Source organism: Tachypleus tridentatus, chromosome 10, assembly GCF_004210375.1.
Source record: "Tachypleus tridentatus isolate NWPU-2018 chromosome 10, ASM421037v1, whole genome shotgun sequence".
NCBI classification, from domain to species: Eukaryota; Metazoa; Arthropoda; class Merostomata; order Xiphosura; family Limulidae; genus Tachypleus; species Tachypleus tridentatus.
The window spans coordinates 185,394,813-185,412,834 of NC_134834.1; the positions used below are offsets into that span (position 1 = coordinate 185,394,813).

Here is an 18,022-nt window from a genome sequence, read left to right on the forward strand (position 1 = left end):
AACGTTGTTTGCTCCACTACATAATGCTTTTTCCAACCATACCAGCCGTTTTTACATATATAAACAAACAACTAAAACTCATAATAATAAAAAACAAAGTATGTGGGTAGTTTATCGACATTAAAAACAAGTAATTATTGATAAATGCGGGCATAAAAAATCAGTAAACTACTTAATAATGTTCAATTATTTTTCTTCAAAAAGCATAATAATAGTATAAAACTAATCGCAATCCAACATACTTATATTTAACTCATTTTTATGTTACAGGCCCTCTACGAAGTGACTCTTAAAAATGTGTAATGAAACTTCAAAGTGCTATATCTGGAACATGTGAAGATACATATATATGAGGTTTTATTGTATTAATATTTGGTCACGTATTGCAGTGTTGATGTAATACTTTAAAACTGTATAGGAAGAACAGACATATATTTCTCTGGCCCCTTTTTTTACCTATGTAAGTAAATTCTATGTACATGATGTGAACTTTTGAGAGTTCTGTTAAGTGTCAAGTTTAATTAGTTAAGCTAACACTGTTAATGTTTACGGTTGCAATTAGTTGAATTACTAAAAGTTAAAATAATATACCTATTTTTATCTAAAGACTAAAGTAAAGTTAAAAAAGTAAAAGATAAACATACGGAGTCCTGTATATAATAAAATATAATCCAATTGCTTTCAAAAGGTGGACCTTTCTCTATCAAACTGTAGCAACCGGATATCTGAGTTAGTAATACTAATAGTAGTAATAATAGTAATTAATTTAACCTAACATTTTGGGACAGCATGGGACCTTTTGGTCCATCTCAGCAGTACCATCTTCTAAACTAAATGTATTTATTTTTAAATCTTAAAGCTAGTCCTTATCATTCATATACTTATCAAGCATTTTCTTAAACTCAGTTAAACCTCCTACCTCTAAAACATCAGAAAGCAACTCATTCCAAAGGTCAACTACTCTGTTAGTAAAATGAACCTATCTTAGCTGAAGATGACTCCCACCCTGTCAAAATTTATACTTGTGCCCCCAGTCCTACTGTTCTAACTGTTAAGTATGAAAAACAATTATGCATGAGCATTATCAGTTCTCTTTACAATCTTAAACACCTCAGTCAGGTCCTTCTCAATCATCTTTTTTGATGAGAAAACAATTTGAGATATTTCAAGCTTTCCTTGTATGACAACCCTTCATCCCAGGCAACATTCTCTGAACCCTTTCTGAGAGTTTGGTGTCTTTCCTAAGATAAAGAGCCCAAAACTAAACATAATATTCTAAATGTGGCCTAACCAGTGGCCTGTACAATGAAATTACAACCCCTTTAGACTTGTATTGAATAGTTTTGTAGATATAACATACAATTCTATTTGCCCTACCACTAACAACAGAACACTACTTGGATGTAGTTAGAGACCAATCAGTTATTACACCAAAATCAATTTCTTTTATAACACTGATAAGGTTATACTTATCCAAATGATACTTATAATTCAAATTATAATAACATGCATGCAATATCTTGCATTTATTATAATTAAAACCCATCTACCATTTATTCACCCAACTCACTAAATGATCCAAATCCTTTTGTAAATCAGGAGCATCCTCTTCAGAGTCAGCAACACCCAAGATTTTAATATCATCAGCAAACTTATAATTTATTGACTATTCCTTCTTCTGTGTACTTGAAGTAAAAAAAGAGCAAAGGTCCTAATACTGAGCCCTGAGGTACTCCACTTATGATATTAGTCTAGTCTGACTGAATTCCATTTGTAACAACCCTCTGCTTTATTCCATCCAACCATTCTTCTATCCAATTTCCTAACTTATCCTCTACACCTATATAAATAATGTTAATACAAGCTTTTCATGTGGCACCTTGTCAGTTGCTTTCTAAAAATCCAGATACACCAAATCTATGCCCTTACCCTCATCTACAAATGCAGAAACCTATTCAGAGAATGTCAAAAGATTTGTAAGGTAATATTTTCTCTTAGTGAAACCATGTTAACTATCCAATAAAATTTTAAACTTTGTTATATGAATTTGGAAAGTAGCTCTTAACACTTACCAAACCTTTTCCCATAACTCACGTAAGACTAATTACTAAGACATTTTTATCACCTTCCTTGAAAAGAGGAATTACATTAATTTCCAATCCTCTGGTACCTGGCCACTTTTCAAGGACTAACAAAAGTAATAGTAAGTGGCTTACATATCCAATCTTCAACCTCCTCCTAAACTCTTGAGGAATTATTATATCAACCGTTCAAGATGTGGAACACTGCTTAGATTTTCTCTCGTAAAAACCAAAGAAAATAGCAAAATTTAATAATCTAACCATCAAATACTATCCTTCCTTTATCAACCCTCAAGGATCCTACCACCATTTTAACATTTTCTTTACCCTTAATGTATTTAAAGAAGTCCTCACTGTTATATTTTAAATTTCCAACTTTTCTTGTACATCTTTTTTAATGTCCTAATTTCCTGTTTCACCAATATTTTTGATATTTTATAATCTTATATATTTCCTGTCGTACCAGTCAATTTAAATTTATAATACTTTTATCTCTTAAATTCTTTGCAAGCCAACTTGGTTTTTTACTTGCAACTACCCTATTCTTTCAAAATAGTACAAGGAATTTGTTTCCCTTGAATATTTAAAACCAAACAGTGCCTCCAAATAATGCAGTTCAACACAGATATTTCTTGTTGTACCTCTTAAACATTTGCTTTTTTTAAAATTCGTAACCAAAATATGATTTTTTATCTCCATATGTAACAAAACATTGAACCTAATACAACAAGGATCACTTACAACCAAAGGTTCCCCACTTTCCACCCTTTCAATAATTTCTACATTAGAAGTTAACAAAAACCATCTAGAACAGTTTCCAAAAACCTTTCTCCCTCATTGTTTAGCCCTTAACATTTAATACTACTGCTAATATAAATACTGTTGGTGTTAGCAAATGGAAATATTAATAGTGTAAATACTGTTAGTGTTAGCAAGTAGAAATATTAATAGTATAAATACTGTTAGTGTTAGCAAATGGAAATATTAATAGTATAAATACTGTTAGCGTTAGCAAATGGAAATATTAATAGTATAAATACTGTTAGCGTTAGCAAATGGAAATATTAATAGTATAAATACTGTTAGCGTTAGCAAATGGAAATATTAATAGTATAAATACTGTTAGCGTTAGCAAATGGAAATATTAATAGTATAAATACTGTTAGCATTAGCAAATGGAAATATTAATAGTATAAATACTGTTAGCGTTAGCAAATGGAAATATTAATAGTATAAATACTGTTAGCATTAGCAAATGGAAATATTAATAGTATAAATACTGTTAATGTTAGCAAATGGTAATATTAATAGTAGAAATACTTAATCTAACTCTTAACTTAAGTATTAAGTAAGAATCAGATTCAAGTCTTACCCTTAACATTTTCCATACCACTTAACCTAGAATAGTCCAGAATTCCAATTTACACTTTACAGGTTTGAAAAGCTGGTTGAATAAATCATTTTGCATAACCAAATAATATAACATTAAAAATAGTGTTACTACTTGACAGGGCTCAGTATATGTTCATATTTCCACCTTTCTTATAATGCCAGCATCTTGCTACTTTTTAAATATTTTTACGTAATGGCCACAATACACCTACATCCTTGATTGATATAAGCATAAAAGAACATAATTTTCTCTGTGATTGTTTTCCTTAATTTAACTCATAGTATGTATATGCACTGCTGGCCAAAATCTTAAGGCCAATGAACATAAATAAAAAATATACAAATATACATTTTGCATTGTTAGACTCAACCACTTATTTGAGTAGAGCTTCGAAAGATGAAAATAAGAAAAGGAAAAATAAAAATAAAAAAATTTTTTAGCATTTAATAGGGAAAATGTAAACACTATGAAATTAGCCTAAATACTAGCTGGTCAAAAGTTTAAGACCATACTGAAATGAAGCATTAATCGGTGAACACATAACAAAATTTAGTCATTTGTGTTCAAGCATTAGTGTTGTCAACATCTTCCACTGACATCTCCTGTGTTATATTGGATAAAAACATGGTAAAGGCTAAAAAGTCGACAGAGTTTCAACATGGCAGAATTGTTGAGCTGCAAAAGCAAAATCTCTCTCAATGTGCCATCGCTGATGAGATTGGGTATAGTAAAAGTGCTGTTGCAAGTTTCCTAAAAGACCGGAATGAGGCCAGCGTTGAACAGGAGGATTCAATGGGTTATCTGGCAAGAAATCAGCCGATCATCAAACCAGATTAAGGCCCTTACAGACACAAAATGCAGCTCAAGAACAATAAGACTACATCTACAAGAGAAAGGCTTTATAAACCATAAATGTGTTCAAAGGCCAAGCTTCCTTCCACACCACGAAACAGCTCGGTTAAACTTTGCTGAGAAGCACTAAACATGGGATGTAGAAAAGTGGACGAAGGTCGTGTTTTCTGAAGAGAAAAAATTTAACCTGGATGGTTCAGATGGTTTCCAACATTACTGGCACGATAAGGATATCTCATCGGAGACATTTTCTACATGAAACAGTGGAGAAGGTTCCATCATGATCTGGAGTGCTTTCTCCTTCCATGGAACAATGGAGCTTCAGGTTATACAGGAGCATCAAACAGCAGCTGGCTACATTGGCATGTTAGATAGAGCATCCTTATAGACTGAAGGCCCTTGCTTGTTTGGAAATAACTGGATCTTTCAGCAGGACAATGCTTCAGTCCACAATGCCTGTAGGACAAAGAACTTTTTCATGGCAAATAATGTGATTCTTTTAGACCATCCAGCGTGTTTGCCAGAACTGAACCCCATTGAAAATGTTTGGGGTGGATGGCAAGGAAAGTCTGTAGAAATGGACGTGAATTCCAAACAGTGCATGATCTTTGTGAAGCCATCTTCACCACTTGGAATAACATTCCAGCCAGCCTTCTGCAAACGCTTATATCGACCACGCCAAAGCAAATGTTTGAAGATATTCTCAATGACAGCTGTGCACTTACTACTAAGACCTTGTTGGTCATTTCTTACCCTGTTTAGGACTTCCTTTTGGTATGGTCTTAAACTTTTGACCAGCTAGTATTTAGGCTAATTTCATAGTGTTAACATTTTACCTATTAAATGCTAAAAAAATTTTTATTTTCCTTATTTTCATCTTTCGAAGCTCTACTCAAATAAGTGGTTGAATCTAACAATGCAAAGTGCATATTTTTTCTTTATGTTCATTGGCCTTAAAATTTTGGCCAGCAGTGTGTGTGTGTGTGTGTGTATATATATAATCTAAAACAGTGGTTCCAAACCTGGGGTCTATGAAGATAATATAATCTCATTAAACAAGAAAGTATTTAATAATGTCTTTTTTTAATTATGCACTCAGTTGTATATATTTTTTATTTGATAGTGAAAAATTTGAAAATGATTTAATTATTAATAAGAAGAAAAACAGTGTGTTTGGTAGATGGAATCTTTCAAAACATGGGATTTGTAGGGAAAAAATAACAATAAAAGGGGTCTTTGATGGTGAAAAGTTTGGGAACTACTGGTCTATAAACTTGTGAAACTAATATTAAAATCTATTCAGTGGACATTTATGAGAAAATGTGTTTAGACCTAATCATGATAGTTTGTTCAATGTCTAACAACTTGTTTTTTCAGATTTTGTTTATTGTGTCACATGATCCTGTAGGTTAAAAACAACATTAAAATGTCTCATGCTTTTAAGGTACATGTTTATTTTCTAAACAAAAAAGTTATTTTGGTATAACAAGAATTGATTTTTCCATCCAATGATTTCTGATACTTCCATAGATGTTTGAGTTCATCTATGTCTTCTGTGACTTTACGTAATACATTGATCTTTATTTTAAAAACACAAAAGGCAAACCCAGCATTTCTTCTGTCCTCTGGGTCCAAAGCACAAAAATAGAAGGACTTCAGACTGGTATTCCACACATTTTTATGGAAAGAGAAAGTCCATCATTTCTGTTTCTTTTCACTATAAAATAAGATCTAAAGTAATTTTCACTGGATCATTCATCTTATGAAACTAAGTTATAGTTGTTATAATAATGTGATTAATTTCATTTTTATGCATGCACTAATAAATATAACCTTCATACAGTCAGTGTGAGACAAAATACCAGCTACTTAATTATGTTTAAATGGATAAAAAACATTTACACAAAGAAATTATTTAAATTGTGTTTATTCATTTTTATACAGAGTGAATTATAGCAAACCCTCCATAAAAGGAAATGAAACTTCATCTAATTTTCATCTAATTCTTACAACAAGTAAGATATGTCTGATGCACAGGTGTGACCACTGAATCAATCTAACTTTACATAAAATTCATAATGTTCACCTCTATTATTCTCACAGGAACTGTTTTATCTTTAATATCTCTGTTGAGGTATTTGTTTATGGCCCACTCTGTATTATTTTGGAAATTATTTAAAATATATCTGAAGTACAAAACAAGTCATTATCTCCACAACCTTCAAAAAAATCATGTAATTTTTCTACTGTTATAAATTAAACTTTAACAAGAAAGTTCACACATTTTTTGTGGGTTAATTTGTTTTTTGTGCATTTATTATTTTATGAAGAGTGCAGATGAATAACTTACTATCACCTTGATTTCCAAAGTAACTTGTATTTTCACTCTGTGGTTAGAGCTGAGCATCTTGGGTAGTTGACTTGGGCACTGCAAAGGGGCTCTCAGATAGCATTATGTGTTAGAAATGTAACAAATGAAAATAAATATGTAACAACAGTATCAAAATCATTTTAGTGTGGTTTTTTCTGATATCATGCAAATAGAGATAAAAAAACAAATTTTGGAAGGAGGGGAGAAGGTCTCACCCCACTGATGGGGCTACTGACATATTGTGGCTTCATTTGTGTTGTTGAAAAACAAATTTGGTGTTGTCAAGAAAGATTGGTTATGTCACGACTATTTATCCTGCTTGTTGTGGACCTGGAAAAACTACAAGTATCTTTATTTAAATGTTGATTAGGTATAAATAATGTGTAATAAAAGATATGATTTAAGACCTGACTTACCTTCCATTTAATTAATAACCCTTTTTTTTCTTTTAACGGCTTCCAATATTGTTGACAAAATGAATAAGTTCATGAATCTACTAAACTCTAACCCTCTTTGGATATCAGAGGACCTATTAGAATTTTGTTTTTTAATTCTTTTGTTTGCCACAGAGGCCAAATGGTGGTTTTTAAGCCAGATGTAAGTATTAAAAACTACTATAGTTTTATGGTTAATTTCCTAATATTCATTCCTTTTCATTTATCCAGTTACCATTTCATATTATTCCAAAAATACTTTTAGCACTATGCCACAAAAATCCTCAGATACAGAATAATTCTTTTGTTTGTGTCCACTTCTTTCATGGATATTTAAATTCAATGTTTTATTTGGTTCCTTTCACCCAAGCTCTCCATGGTAACTATATTAGTTATGTCATCATTTAGCTTGTGCATCCCCCTCCCCTTTTGTTTTGTTTTTGTAAGGTCAGAGTGTTTAAGAAAGAGAATACAGAATCTGTATATTTGTGCTAGTGATGTTCCTGTGTATGTATTTAAAAGTGACATTATACATGTTTGGTTTCCTATATACCAACATGATCTGCATAGTAAAGTAAAGCTATGTGTGTACTTTGCATAAAGTAACCTATCATATTGATATGGTATATTGACACACAAGTTCACATTGCAATACAGGATAAAGATCTAGTAAGTTGGTTAAATTAGCTTCAGTGAAGTAACTAGTTGAATGATTCTACAACAAGTGTCCTCACATACTTAATACAAAAAAATGCTGTTAAACACATGACAACATCTAAGCTTCATTGTTCATCAGTTCAGTATTAATTTGCATCAAAGACCAAAATATCTCTTTATTACAAAAACAACTGTAAATCCTTAATGTGCCTCATGGAGGTTTTGATAAAAATGTTTCTTTTCCTTTCATCACTGAGCATGAAGAGACTTGACAAAAGATTTTCTCATTAAAAACCAGAATGTTGGTGTTCCCTGAGGACACACACTTGGATGGTCACATAGTGGGCAGTTGTGTTTTGTACTGAGGACACATTACCATAAGGCAGGTAACCAAAAGTTATCCAAGCCCAAGACAGTTTACCCAACTGCAACACCTTCCCTCGAATATAGGCAGCATTGGTTATCTCCAGAGATATTTGTTCTATGAAATTACAGTAATGTGTTCATTTTGTCCTGGAACTGTTTTCATCGAGTGAACTTACTTTATAACTTTTCTTGGCTGAAGATATTGTATATCACTTTATTTAATAGAAGTTGTTTTTCTTACACTTAAAATCAAAAAGTAGATAGTTCTCTGAGTTTCTTTATTTAGAATTAAGTAGAATGTTCTTTCTTCAGGAATGGATTTTACATGTCATGCCCTGGATATCCTACCTTGGAGTAATTATGTAAGTTTTTACACAAACAAGACAATAAACTTGACCTGCACAGTTTGTGTATTACCATTTTCTCAAACTGGTACTAAACTTGCGGATAGTTGATATTTCATAAGATATAGGATAAAGTTGATCCAGACAGTTATTCAAATGTCAGTTTAGTAGTGTTCGTCCTTTCTTATCTTGTTGATTAGAAATTGTATCTTAGATTTTACTGTGGATGTGTGAAGATTCTTGAATATCTCATGTGGAAGTGCAGTAAAATGAGCCCTGGTATAGGATTGCACTATACATTTACACCATACAAAGTGCAAATATAAATGTGGTACTTAAATGTGGAGTTCTAAACATTTGAAGGACCACACACACACACACACACAAGCTTGGCATCTCTCATGTTGGTAATCAAACAGGATTGGGTGCATACAGTAATATTTGTATTCATTGTAATCCGTACAGTAAAATTGTGGTATAAATGATGATAAAGTGCATATTTTGTTTTTAATGTATACGCGCACACAGTTGCTTACGTAGAGGTTTAGTAGGAAACTTGTTATTAGATTAAAGAAACGGTCAATTAAAATGCCTTGCGAGTTAAGTTGAGAGAGGAAACGTGGCAGGTATTTCGGTTTAAGATTTAACAGGCCCCTAGGAGGAGATCTGGGTCAGAATCAACCGGGGGCGCTCAGAAATTCACTTTCTCTTCGCCCCTTTCGTGATTGGATGTTAGGTCAAGCCACGTGAAGAAAAAAAAATGTACATACATATATAAATACCCACGTACATCACTGGCACATGCATTAATAACCAAACTGTGGTTATGGACGGCAAGTAAGCGGCGAAGAAGTCCTACAACAGGCATCTGTTGTATCTTAATCGGAGATTTATATATGAAGCTGGGCGTGACCGAATGGTTAGCGTGCTCGAGTATGAATCCTAGTGTAAGTAGCTCATATCCCTTTTCCATAAAAACACGATCTACGTTATAGAGGGCGTACCATTGGAGTGATGTTCCGATCCCATACTTTAAGATCAGCCACGAATTCAACCCAAGTGTTAGCGGTGGGTGTTATTGACTACTCGCAGTTAGACGACTACTGTGCAGATGATTTTTCACGTAGCTCTACGTAACATTTTAAAACAAACTTAAGTTTCAATGTACAGTTTCGAGAGTATGGAATAGTGAGATGTTTCAGATTCGAGTTGGCGTCAGTGACGACCAGAAAGTAAACAATATTCGTTTTACGAGTTCGCCTTCTTTATCGTGTTTTTGGTCTTAATGACCAGGAAGGGTCAGGCTTACTTGGACCTCTCCTCCTGTCATTGCTATCAATTTGTTTGCTGTATGATGTTGGTGTTGAAACTAACTGCAGGTCAGAATATATTGTACTTGCTCCGACCCCTTTCAGGGTGAATGTCCACGTATGTTTTACCTTTTTACTTAATAGTATCGTTTTACTAGTAAAACACATAACACCACATGTTAATTTGCCTCCTAAAGTTAAGTTGTTTGCGAATGGGGAATAAATATATCATGATTTAGCTATACGTAAATAATAATAATAGATCTGCTTCTCATCGCAACGAAAACTGAAAGTTTAAAAACTTCTCTGAAAAAGTCAAACGCACAGATTCGATTAGAAAAAAATGGAAGTTACCATTATTATTTGGAGAGCGCACGCCATTCATTACTGGTAGTACTATTTTCGCGATTTTAGCGCGAAAATTAAAACTAGGAAAATGAAACCGTTTGGTACATGCGAACTAAATATCGAAATACTTCAAGACACAAGGGCTGACACTTTTGGACATTTTAAAGGACGCTATGTTTTCAAACTATGTTGGGCGTAACGAAACACAATTTTAGACTCACAACCTATACAAACATTGAACATGTAATGGTAATTTTAAGCAGTCAAGGTTGTAGAAAGTCAGGAAAATCTTCGGTTTTATGTGTTGTAATGACGTGTTTTATTGATCGAACGTACCGTACCGTCCACGTTGTCTAAGCCACGTTGGCACTACTATTGATCATTTCAGGCGTCCAATGTCCACCTGTTTCGGTACCACACGATCTTATCAGTCAGTTGTTGGGGGAAGGTTTTGTCTTCCACCGTTTCACAATTGAATTAATGAAATTTCTTTCTGCTCTGGTCTGTTGTGGCTCAAGGTGTCGTATATGATCATTTTTGTCAATATACCTGTTTTTCCACTTCAGTTAAGATTCACATTTTAGCAGACCAATACAAGTAGCGAATCCTGGGAACTGTTACAGGTAAGGGGTTTTCACGTTAATTCATATCGGTGTCATCGGGGACATTGGCTGTTCGTACCTCAGTAGCGTATTTAGGTAAGGGCTAGAGGGGGCTCAGCCCCAGGATCCATTGATAATTTTATTCTATGTAAAATTACATGGGATATAGGGCCCACAACAAGTATTATTCCCTGGGCCTACATAACCTTAAATCTGCCACTGGTTGCACGTGCTTTCTCAAGCATTGAAAGAAGCTACCCTCCCCAAAAAAAAAAAAAAAAAAAGTGGCGCAGCGGCAAGTATAAGGCTTATAACGCTAAAAACAGGGTGTCGATACCCGTGTTGCAGAAAGCACATATGGCCCATTATGTTGTTTTGAGCATAGGAACAGACATTGTAAGAAAATCTTAATATGCGTTTATCTCACGGCAACACAAATATTTACACCACCGGGTGGCGTTGACACGTATATCTCTAGGACACGAAACCTGGAAAATGAACAACAAATACATATCACAGAAAGATCTGTCAGTGGCCAGGAAATACACTCCCAGTCAGAGATGTGTGGTTTGTTGTATCGATATTTAAATCTAATGTTTAGTCGTTATATAATCTTTATATTATAAATTAACTCGATACTTGTAGTTTTACAAATGTTTTCAAGCAGTGGTTACTTTTTATTCGTAATGATTGTAAGTAGAATATTTATATTTTAAGTGTAACATTTAGCCCTTAAATTAACGACTACTTTTTGATGCTGTTCAATATTAGTGAAGTCTGCGTATTGAGTAAATTATTCTTTCTGGATGGTGTTTTTAGTTGTACTTACCACGGTGGGCCTGTATTTATATATAGTTTGAAGACTGTTCAGGGTTGATGCTACCTAGTTATTATTGTAACACTAAATTATTTAGCTGGAGGTCAAGCCGACACTAGATTAACCACTTGTCAATCAATTACTTGTGTTGGATTCAGGAAGTAACTCCCCATCAATACCAACACTCGTTATGAAGAACTGACCAAACAAATGTCCAGTTGCTTAGGGTGGTCGACTCGGGTGTCGCGAGTTCGAATCCCTGTCACACCAAACATTTTCGCCCTTTCATCCATGGGGCGTTATAAATTAACAGTCAATCCCACTATTTGTTAGTAAAAGAGTAGCTCAAGAGTTGGTGATGGGTTGTGATGACTAGCTACTTTCCCTCTAGTCTTACACTGCTAAATTAGGGACGGCTAGCGCAGATAGGCATCGTTTAGCTATAAGCAAAATTCTGAAACAAACCAACCAAAAAGTATAGTAAGAATCGTTTTAAGTATATTGTTAGAGGGCGTTTCTTTATGGCTGAGGGAATGTCTCACGCTCTTACAAATTACAACTCCTCCCCACATGGAAAGGGTACTGGACTCGCCCTGTTTAAAGTTATGGGTCTTATCGTTAATATTTGCATTAGAAGTTTCACAACGAAAGACTATAAAAGTTATGATTTTATTTTAAAAAATTTTCTGTAGTATTTATCTGTGTGGTCGTCACTAAATACAGCCTATAAATGTTGTACACTCATATTAAAATAGTTCGTGTTGTATTTTCTCAGTGATTAGTAAATATAACAGCATTGTTAAAATTAAACTTTGGAAACATAAAGATGTTTTAAGTTTAATTGACGTCAAACTTAACACCATAAAAACTGACTTTACGTTAAGTTGTAGCTTATACCAGGGGTTACCAGATTAGAAGGAAATGCTAGTACTAAAAATACCAGCTGTGTTTCTGTGGGGTCTCCGAAAGTGTTTTTCAAAAGTAAATAAAAACCAAATTAAGAGTAACAAATATTATTTCTTGCTTTTGAAGTTCATATGTCATGTTGTGTTATAACCTGGAGAGTGCATAATTATTCTCTTGGATTATGGCATGCGCACGTTTCACTGAAAACACAACACTACAAATTGCAATGTTAAGCGTCCGGTATGTGAGGTCATTTTATTGTCTACTGACTGCCTGAAAGACAACACACTACTGTATCGTGATGCGATTGGTTAAAACAGGTATAACTCCTCCTAAAAACCTTTGGCCCCTTTTTGGAGAAACAGTATTATGGTACTATATATTTTTTCTCTACATGTGGGTTTTCTCGTCATCACTGATTAATATTATGGTACTCAGTATCTGTAGACATACTTAAGGTCTCTGTAAGGCAATGGAATGTTCCGGGGGCCTCATGTGAGAAATTATGAAACCCATCGCTCGGACAATACGTTTTATGCCAAACTGGAATTTTATTTGTGTTGTATATGTGTACCCAAAGTGTAAAATTTTGCATTTCGTTAAACCTACAAATTTTTCTGACATATATATTGTGGTAGAGAATTATTAATCATGTTAGGTTATTTGTTATAATGATTTATAATAAACTGTTGCGATTAACATTGGTAAAAACATAAATAAATGGAAAACTATGAATACAGCTGTGTGACGTTTAACCTTCTAGAAATGTTCGTTTAGCCGTGATATCAGAGTGTTTGGAACAATGGAATAAAATAATTCGAATATGTCAAAATATGGAGATAAAATGTTTAAGTGATTCTCTATCGATGCTGGGCATGGTCTGTTGGTTTCTATGCCCGGACTTTTAATCCGATAATTCTGTTTTCAGTTATACATAAACGCGCTCCGTGCTGTGTGTACCTAATAAGAATGACTGTCAAATCCTCTATTCGATCACACAATGATTCGCTACCTGTATAAATCACGGTTTAGGGCTGGCTGTACACAAATAACTCCTGTATCTCTTCGCGCGAAAAGTAATATTTATACCACCTTTTATATTTGTATGCCTATATTATTCGTGAGTAATGTGAGTATAAATTATAGTAATTAACTGATAACAAAGGTTTGCAGCAATAAACTCTTGAATAGTGTGTGCGTTTATTATAAAAGTACAACTATGTTCAATAAAAATGTAAATGTTAATAAAATTTTGAGATTTTGAAAGTATCGGATGAAAAATATACTTTTAAATGTGATCGTTAAACCTAATTTAGTATTCACTCGTTTTTTATTGGTTGAAAGAAATTAAATTTAGAATATTTAATATCAGATTGCTATCAGATTATTTAATTAACCTTAACACAGGTATGTAGGCCATACCTGCTGAAAAGGAATTTCAAATTTTACTATTTAATTAAGTAGTAGCATGGCTGACTCCAGTTTTTGGTGCGTCCTAAGACTTCGAATCTGAGAACGTGAATGTCTGCAAGTGTTTGGGTAAGAAAAGTTCATACCTTGGAGGGTCAGGTTCTCAATGACCTCTTCCTCCCCGTACTTATGTTCTTGACGGATTGGTATTTATAATTGTAGAACTGAATATTATTTTGATCCTTTTCAGGGCAATGTCCATGTATTGTGGCTCGTATATAGTGATTATTTTATTATATCAGCAGAATGTCAAGTTTGTTGGTGGTATTTTTTTTATTATTATTATTTAATACATATATATATATATATATATATATAATTTATTATTATTATTTATTATTTAATATATATTTTTATTATTATTTATTTTTATATTTAAAATATAAGTTAACTGGAGAAAGATATTTAGGACTAGCTTCATCATGTATGAGGTATTTGTCTAGTTCGCATAGTAATTCGTTTTTCATCCAATTCTTATTAAAGTACATTATTGTACTATGTAGGAGTCTATCTGGTATGGTTAGTATGTTTGAGTATTTGTGAATGAACTGAGATGATATAGTTCTTGGAACTCTGTATGCAGTTGTGAGGAGTGTGTTTTGGATTGTTTATAATTTGGTTTCAATTATTTTATTGCTTACAGTTATCCATGCTGGAGCTGCATAATCTATTACTGGTCTAATATATGTTTTATAGATTTTTAGTATATTGTCTATAGATGCTCCACTGTTTTTACCAGTTAGACTCCAAGCATAGTTAGTTCTTCGCCAGACTTTATTTTTAATTTCGTTCACATGATTGATCCAAGTTAGTTTTGAATCATAGGTCAGACCTAAAAATTTTGCCGATGGGGCAATCTGGAGTAGTGTGCCATTCATATATAATTCTGGTTGTTGTTTTTTGTGTTTTGTCAATTTTGTAAAGACTACGAGTTGTGTTTTTGGTGTGTTTTTATTCTTATTCTATATTTTTGACAGTATTCGCTTATTCTATTTAGTTGCGGTTGTATGTTGGTGGCTGCTATTATTGGTTGATTGATTTGATTGATTGATTTAGTGTTTTATGGCACAAAGCAGCGAGGCTATCTGCGCCAACTATTATTGGTGTTGTGGCACTTTTCCAGACTGCCACATCATCTGTGAACTGTGAAGAGAATCCATGATCAGGATCCCTCAGTGGCATATTGTTTACATACATGAAGAGTATAGGGCTAACCACCCCTCCCTGAGGGACACCAGCTTCTGGAGTAAAGTATTCAGAAAATGTACCCTCAACATTCACTCTACACTTTCTATTTTCCAACAAGTTAGATAACCAGCAAATAATCCCTCGTGGTAGTTCCATTTCATTCATTCTGAAACTTAGACCATCATGCCATACAGTGTCGAATGCTTTCTCGATATCAAGGAAGCAAGCGACAGTACATTCTTTTTTATTGAAGCTATCTATTATGGTTTTGGTTAATCTGATTAGGTGGTCTGTCGTTTGTCTAAATTTCCTGAATCCATTTTGTTCTTTTGGTAATTTTGATGTTATCTCCAAGAATGTGGAGGGTCTATTACTGATTATTCTTTCAAGAATTTTGCCTACACAGCTGGTCAGGGTGATTGGTCGGTAGCTATTAGGCTTATTTGCTGGCTTTCCTTCCTTATGGAACATTAATATATTTGCAAGTTCCAAGAAACTAAGATGTATCCTGAGGATAGAAATAGGTTAAAAAGTGAATATAGGTGGTCAAACAATTTCGGAGTGCCCTTTTTCAGAAGGATAGCTTGACATTTCATCATCACCTGGTGCTTTGTTTTTTGTGTTTTTTATTGCTTCGAGTAGTTCTTGAAGGGATATTTCATTTGTTAGTAATGTGCTTGCATAATCTGTGTTGGAACTTGTATCAGTTATGTTTATTGGAAAAATTGGTTCAAATTGATGTTTATTGTTTAATATGTGATTAGTGACTTTATTGTAGAAATATGTATCCATATCTGGATCAGTGTGAGTTTTAAAAACATTTTGAAGTTGATCTTTGAAAGCTTCGGCTATTTCTTTATTTGTGTGTGCTATAGTATTATTATGTTCAAGTGAAGGATATTTCTTTGTGTCTGTATTTTCATTGGTGAGTCTTTTGAGATGTGACCAGAATTTTTTTGGGTCAGTTTTATCATTTAGTTTTGAGCAGTAGTTGTCCCATTTATCTTGTTTTTGTTGTTTTATTTGTGTTCTGATGTGATTTCTAATGTTGTTTATTTACGTTTTGGTTTCTCTGTCTCTTGTAATCATGTACTGTCTTCTTAATTGTCTTTGTTTTTTGATTAGATTGATTATTTCTGTGGTGGGTTTCCATGTGTTGTTTGTTGTTTTGGTATTGTTAACTTGGCTGCTTTCTTAAGGCACTCCATAATTGTTTGACAGTAGTTATCCATTTCAATATGGGTTTTAACTTCATTTATAACTTTATTAGGTAATAGGTTGTCTAATTCCTGTTTGTAGTTTTGCCAATCTGCTTTTCTGTTATTAAATTTTTCTTTCCTAAATGTTATATTTTTGTGGGGGGCGAGATCGAAGACACAATATATTGGAAGGTGATCACTGTCAACATCCTTTCCCACTTGAAATTTTATTATTTTTTGGCTCAGATTATATGTACACATACACAGGTCTAGTATGTCACTGGAGTTAGTGGCATACGCTGTATGTGTAGGGGTGGTATCATTTAATAAGACTATATTGTTATCATCTATGAATTGTAATAGACTTCTACCATTGTAGTTTGAGCTCCGGCATCTGAAGGTAATGTTTTTACTATTTAAGTCGCCCATAACAATGGAGTTTTGGTTGTGGGAAAAGATGTTGCTGAGTAATGCTATATCTAGTTGTTTATTAGGTGAGCAGTAAATTTTTGCTACGGTTACTTTTGTTTTATTTCTGTGCAGGATATCGACAGTAACATGTTCATTGTTACTGCTCAATTTAATTCCTATAACTGATAGCTCCATTTTGTAGAGCAGCATAATGCCTCTGTTTTCATCATTTTTATTTATTCTGTCTTTCCTTATTGTTGAATAATTTGGTATTTTAAATCTATTGTTATTGTATATCAGAGTTTCACTTACTATGATAATATGGGGGTTAGTTTCATGTATTAGGTCTTCGATCTCATGTTTCTTGGAAGCTATTGCACCTCGGATGTTGATATATACTACTGTGAACATTATGCTGTGAGCATGTAACCAGTAAGTGTTGATATTATGTAGGATGTGTGGGTGTGATGTGTTTTTGGAGATATTAATCAGTAATTCGAAGCAGTTGTTTGGTACGGTTTTGTGTATTCTGTTACAAATTCTGTAAATATGTTTTTGATTATGGTTGTGAAAAGGCTTGTTTTATCTGGTGTGTTAGTATTCGTTTCTTGGAAGGTGGTGCTGTTTTCTTGTGGCTTTTGTGTTTGTGTTAAGGTGTTCTTATCCTGAGTTATAATGTTCTGTTCTTGCTGTTTGTGGGGTTCTTTTCCTTTTAACATTTCTGCATATGTGGTTTTAGTTTTATTAAATTCTGTTGATATGTCTGTTTTTGATTGTCTGTTTGTATTTGGTTGATTTTGTTCTGATGATGGTGTTCTTATCTGATAAATACGTTGTTTTATTTGTTTGTATTTATCACATCCTTTATAGTTGACTGTGTGGGTTTGACCACAGTTACAACATTTCGTGTTTCTTTATCTTTTCTGCACTGGTTAATATGATATTCCCCGCCACAGCTGCAGCACCTCGGTGTTGCTAAGCAGGCTGCAGAAACATGTCCATATCTTTGAAAATTGTAATATTGTGTTACTACAATTGCCGGCGTTTTTAGCTGTTTTAGTTGGTATTTTTGATACCAAAGCATTATTCCATTATTTATTAGTTTTAGAATGTTGTAACTGTTGTCTATGTCTATACGTATAAGATTAGTGGGTGCCTGTGTTTTTTTTTTTAGATTATTCGCTGTATATTAGTATGTGGAATGCCTTGTTCGTCTACAGCTTGAAAAATTGATTCAAGGTTAATGGTTTGGTGAACCCCTCTTGCTACAATG

General features: G+C 33.5%; 1 protein-coding gene across 4 annotated transcripts in view; it reads left to right on the forward strand.

Annotated features, from left to right (window-relative positions):
- Nucleotides 1-265: 265 nt before the first annotated feature.
- LOC143231114 (uncharacterized) overlaps nucleotides 266-18,022 on the forward strand; it is a 78,416-nt gene continuing 60,659 nt past the window's right edge. The window contains exon 1 of one of the 4 annotated variants that reach the window (XM_076465719.1): nucleotides 266-460. The gene's annotated coding sequence lies outside the window, so the exon portion shown is untranslated. Of the gene's footprint in view, nucleotides 461-9,317; nucleotides 9,446-10,628; nucleotides 10,780-13,509; nucleotides 13,611-18,022 lie in introns of those variants that run through there. The other 3 variants (XM_076465720.1, XM_076465721.1, XM_076465722.1) reach the window with 3 other exon arrangements.